Source organism: Cyprinus carpio, chromosome B12 (genome assembly GCF_018340385.1).
Source record: "Cyprinus carpio isolate SPL01 chromosome B12, ASM1834038v1, whole genome shotgun sequence".
In the NCBI taxonomy this organism is placed as follows: Eukaryota; Metazoa; Chordata; class Actinopteri; order Cypriniformes; family Cyprinidae; genus Cyprinus; species Cyprinus carpio.
In genome coordinates this window covers 9,258,036-9,264,258 of record NC_056608.1, presented here as the reverse complement: position 1 = coordinate 9,264,258, position 6,223 = coordinate 9,258,036, and the positions used below count along the sequence as shown (strand labels likewise).

Below are 6,223 nucleotides of genomic sequence, written 5' to 3'. Positions count from 1 at the left end.
GAAAAAAAACAAACAAAAAAAAAAAGTAATATGTTCAGATTCATTGGCTGCATTAAAGAGCATCCAATCAGGCCAGTCTAACTGCAGACAAGCTGTTATACTTGAAATACTGCAGTATATATATAGAATGGAAAATCAGGGCATTTTTATTTCATTTATTTGGGTTCCAGCACATGTTGGAGTTGAAGGAAATGAGAAGGCAGATAAGCAGGCTAAGAATTCTTTGAACTTGAATCAGATAGGAATTGACATAAAAAATTAGTAAGGCAGAAGCAAAAACAATAATTAGGAAAGCTCTTATAAATGAATGGCAGAAACTTTGGGAGAAAGAGAAGACTGGACGACATCTATATAGAATTCAAAGGGAAGTAGGAATACGTACACAATGACATGGGATTAAGAAGACGAGAAGAATCAGTAATAATAAGAATTAAAATAGGACATACTTCATTGAATGGAAATTTAAATAGAATTAAGAAACATCCGAATGGATTATGTATGCATTGTGGGATTTGTGAAACTGTAGAGCATGTACTGTTGCATTGTAGAGCATATAACAACGAACGACAAATGCTAGAAGCTAAAGTAATAGAAGAAGGTGGAAGCATGATGCTAGTAGATATATTAAGTAAGCTAAAAAGGAATAAGAATATTAGATTTGCTTTGTTGAAATATCTTAAAGATACAGGAAAATATATAAGAATATAATGATGGTTAATTAGTTATTTGTTTATTTATTTATTTATTTATTTATTTATTTTTGACTATTAGTGGTAGTATTTAGTATGATATACATACATATATAATACATATACATGCATCGATGCTCCACACTCCAGTTCAGATGGTGGCGGTAATGCACTAATAAGCTAGTCCTCCAACAGCCAACAAACATAAACAACAACATACCTAAGAATTATTGCTGTCAATGGCAGCAACTTCCTGCTGCCAGCTGCCGATTTTTTATCTGAACTCCTGCTGGATTATATTTATGGATAGTCAAACCAAGTTTTAAATGCTAAAACGGCTTGCGATATGAATGGGCAATTATCTCAGATAACTCAATCCAGCCATACTAATCATCAACAAGAGGTGCGTTCGAAGAACTGAATTAGCCAGATCCTGATTAGTGCGATGATATCATCTTGGATGTGACATTAAATCTCGGATGTAATAAGCGATGTACGAAGAACGGATCCCTGGAATACAGCCCATTGTTTTGTTGTTGTTTTTGTTTCTTTTTTTTTTTTTTTACTTTCAAACAGTGTCAGTTGTCTAAGTTCAATGTGTACCCTATTTTTTTTAAAAAAAAGTTTATCATTTTATTTTTTACATAAAATTACAAATTTCACTGCAGTTTAATTTTAACTTCAATTCAGATCCTTCCATTAGAATTTAAAAATCTTTCTCAGTTCAGTCCAACATAAAAAAGTATGTTAGACAACATTATAAATACAGCTAGATCTTAATCTAGAGGGTCACCTGTATAATTATGTGTTGTCATATTGCTCAGTCCTAAAACTTGCTCTGTGGGAAAGTACTAAACATTGTAGACATAACAGAATGTGCTATACAAATACATTTGATGTGACTTATGTCCCATTATCCACATAAAACCACATCCGCAAAAATATGTTTAGTCTACCACTGCGGTGAGGCAGTTACCATGCTAATCAGAAGAGACCCACAATTTGAATTGAGCTGTGTAATTATTTGTTTGATTGACTGCATTTTTGTTTGATGTATAGACTGCAATATCAAGTTAACAATGCTATATTTAACTGATATTTTGTGCTGGTGTATATTTATGTGTGTTTTGCGTGATAGACGTTAATTTCATTATATACAGCGGGTACGGAAAGTATTTAGACCCCCTTAAATTTTTCACTGTTTGTTATATTGCAGCCATTTGCTAAAATCATTTAAGTTCTTTTTTTTTTCTCAATGTACACACAGCACCCCATATTGACAAAAAAAAAAAAAACAGAATTGTTGACATTTTTGCACATTTATTAAAAAAGAAAAACTGAAATGAGTTCTCATCTGAGGTACATCCTTTTACATGGCATTTGAGACACTTACTGCATATTGGCCCTGGCCCAACTGGCACTCCCAGCCCATGTGGTGTTTTGAGTCCATGCTTGTAATGCATAGGAAAGGCTGAGGAGCATTAAATGAAATGAGATGCCCTACAGTCTTGTGGACTTAATGGATAAGCCGAGTAACAGTGAGTAACAGAAATTAGAAGTACAGAAGATCACTACCTCCAAGGTGATGTTATTTCTGATGCCATTTTAATGCTTGTGTGTTTTGCTGTGTGATTGTTTTTTTCATGTCATGCTCACATTAAAATCTCTTTCACGCTCTGCAGAAATCCGACCTCATTCTAAATGTTGATGGCTTTATTGGTGTGGCTTTTGTGGACCTCTTAAGAACATGTGGAGGATTCACATGGTAAGTCAAGAAGATTATTGTTATTTAATATATGTGTGTTTAATATTATGAGTTGATCTAAAAATTTCCAGCACCAGGGTTCGCATAGTCACAGAGGACAGAAGTTGTAAAATTGTGATTTCCATTGGGCAATTGCTTGGACTCACAGGGCCTGGGACAAAATTATGTGACAGTTGCAGTGCAGATGTGTGATTTTGACTTTCAAAAGAGTCTAAAAGTGTTCATTTCAAATGTCTGAAATCTAAATGTCTGGTTTGTCTAGTATTCATTCTTTATATGTTGAACTGAAATCTATTGAATCTGTTTATTGAGCTGTTTATGCATTGCAGGGATGAGGCAGATGAATTTGTTGAGATTGGGACTCTTAATGGAATCTTATTGGAATCTTCATTCTGGGACGCAGCATTGGTTTCATCGGTAAACCACTGAATTACTCTTTACTGTTCAGACACGGCCCCATCAGTTCTAAACAGAATATCTGCTGAAAAATAACCTCTATTACCCAAAATGTCTGTTATTGATTTCTGTTGTTGAATTGGGATTATTTTAAATAGTTTTCCATTGCGTTAAATATTAAAGATGTTTGTATTGTTTGTGTGAGGTTTTTTTGTATTTGTTTTCACTGTAAATCCCACAGGTCACCATCTTATTATTTTATTACTTTATCATAGTGGGAAGGGGTAAATTATTCAGTCATAACCAAAGAAATACACTAGCAAAATACTGACAAATAGTAGTTGTTAACGTTCATGGTAAAGCATGACAACTCTAATGAATTTATAAAACGGTTGCTTCTAAAGCAAGCTTCATGGCGCAGTTTCATTGGCCATCTTATATTACTAACACTTTAATGCACTTTCCTTTGCTTTGTTTATGATTAACAAATGGAGAATCATTTATGTCTCTTCAGGCTGTGAGTTCTAATAGTCTGAATGAAGACACCACAGCCTGTATATGCAAAGCTTCTAATTCTAAAGCACACTCTCAAATGAATGTATTTAAATTACTACAAATTGAGGCAAAATGTCGACTCTTCCACATTTTAAAGTGGAGGTTCATACTAAACACATTCATCACTATCTGGGATAAATTACTGCAACAAAAAAGTGAAACTAAATCAGCTTCTCTAGTGTTGATTTTATGTGCAAAATTACAGTATTTTTAAAATAAAGTTCTTTATTGGTTATTAATGTTATACAATTTGCATGTTGTGCAGCATTCAAAATTGCTCAAGGGTAATCTCTTTAATGCAGAAACACTTTGGGATTAAGTGCATATCAGAATACTCTAAAATGTGGTGAGGGAAGTAACTGATTCCATCTTCACTAACAAATTGATGCCTTGCAATGAACTGGAAGAGTCGACATGCTGCATTTAGAGAAGACTTGTTGACGGATGTGAAGAAGTGGGTACGGCTAAACAGAGAAAATGTCCAATGAGCCGCAGTATTTTGGGTGATGATGCCATGTTGATGCTAGAGACTAGACCAGACCTTTTGTCAGCTTGTCAAATTGTGGCTTCCCCTGGAGACACTTAAAAGTAATGTTACTCTAGACGATTCTTTTTTTTTTTTTTTTTTTATAGAGTCAAACTCTCAGGAACATTTTTCATGTTAGCCATGAAAGAAATTGATAAATTTATAAAATAAAAAAAGCTACATACCCTTTAACACCACACTCCCACATCATAAACTAAAAAAAAAAAACATAAAAACCCAAAAAAAAGCTACATACCCTTTAGCAGCACAGTCCCCTGTCAGCAACTGAAAATGCTTTTCAGTAAACTGCACAGTTCACTGGACAGACCCATTGAATTTATATATATATATATATATATATATATATATATATATATATATATATATATATATATATATAGTAAAATGTGTGTTATGTTTTGTGTTATGACAGTAAACTTACCCTCAGTCCACTCCTCATGTTCTCATCACAGTCTAGCTGTCTCAGCAGATGTGATGCACTTGCACTTCTTTGTGTGGAACAGGAGTGGTTGGTTTGAGTAACTGTAACTTGTTTGGTTGCTTTAATTTAAACTAGGTTTAACATCAGTTTATTAAACAGGCTGAACGTATGCTTTCATGAGCTGGAAGGATATAGAACTCAACTCAACTTAGGCTACATCTCACAGAAGAAAGATGAACTGCTAAAAGAATGTGTGAGAGTTCAAAATCATCAGTCTTGTCAGTCTAAAATGGGTTCAGTGATGATTGCAGTTCTGTATTGGTTGAACCAGTGTTAGCAAACTACTGTAGCTGAGATGTCACACTGAGCAAACATGTTTCAAAACCATAATCTCACAGCTGGAAAAACAAAAAGATTAGAACACGATGTAAAGAGGACAAAAGACAATCGTTAGGTCTGAGAAATAAATATATGAAATACTACTCTAGTTACAATTTACAGTAATTAACAGGTAACGACTGAAGCTCTTTATAATAGACATAAATACACTGATCAGTCACAACACTGCCTCTGTCGGTCTGCCTTAATCCTCTAGTCTAGTGCATCCTGTTGCCATCTCTTTCCCAACACACACACAAAACATGATTCATTAGATAAGGCAACTTCTTCCACTGCTTCAGTGTTTGTTTCTGATTCTCACGTCCTCAGTGTAGACACTTTTGACGGTGAACGTGTGTCTTTATGAGAGTATAAATATGCACAATTTTATTTTGCTGAAATTCAATATTTCAGAGTCACTGTGGTATTTGTAAATACTGTTTTATTCCTGAATATGCATTTAAAATTGTATATTTCATATATTATCTGACACAAAGGTCTGTGTTAATGCTTTGTAAGTGTTCTGAGTGTTATAAAGCTAAATTAGCATTGCTCATTTTTCACTTAAAACATGGCTAAAAAGAGTCAATCAATTCAGTTATGTCAGCAGGTGTCTTTGCAAACTGTATTTTATAATCCAGAAAGTATCTACTGTATGTAATTTAATAACCCAGATTTTTCTTCTTCTTTTTTCATTAAAGCAAGCCAACTACAAAGTCAAGAGGTCATAAGCAGATGGCTCTCTAATTTTATATGTTCATCTGCATTCCAGTACACAAATAGAAAATGGATGGGTGAACAATTCATTGTTCATGAAGTCATAATTTATTTAAAAAAAAAAAAATCACTACACACACATAATTATATATATATTTACAACCATAATATATTTGTCTTCATGTTTATTTTGAGTGAATACAAATAATAATAATAACAATAAAGACCCTAAAAGTTCCTAGTTCGTTTAAGGAGCAATTTGAGGTATTTTCATACTAACTGGATATCTATGATGATATCTCTTCAAAAATTGCAATGACAAAATAATTGCAATAATTTTCGATTAGTTGTGCTCCCCTGTATTTAATAAATAATAATAAAAAAAACTGGAGAAAAAAAAATATCTGTTTGCCTCGATGTTATATGCGAAAGTGTCGTTAAATCGTGGAAACTAAAACTTAAAATTTCAAGGGGTACTTCGAGTAGGCTACATAGGCCTATTCTAAGTCTAACGGGTTCTGCTAACAAATAAATAAAAAGTATTGGGAACCCCAGTCTTTATTGGAATGGTTATAAATAATATTTGACATTTAATTGGTAAGTAGTCCAGGAATATGCCATTCGTGACGTGGTTTATTTTGTAGTACTGTCGAGTTGAATGTACACTGAAGACTGACACCATATTGTGTATTTAATTTTATAACACATTTCTATGTATACACCGTTGATATTTTTATTGTTGTTTTTATACAGTC

At 33.3% G+C, this 6,223-nt stretch overlaps 1 long non-coding RNA gene across 1 annotated transcript; it reads left to right on the top strand.

Moving 5' to 3' along the window:
* Positions 1-2,020: 2,020 nt before the first annotated feature.
* LOC109104385 lies at positions 2,021-3,439 on the top strand. The gene is made up of 3 exons (XR_006155984.1): positions 2,021-2,271; positions 2,372-2,454; positions 2,784-3,439. It is a non-coding gene; the product is annotated as an uncharacterized LOC109104385 (long non-coding RNA).
* Positions 3,440-6,223: the final 2,784 nt, after the last annotated feature.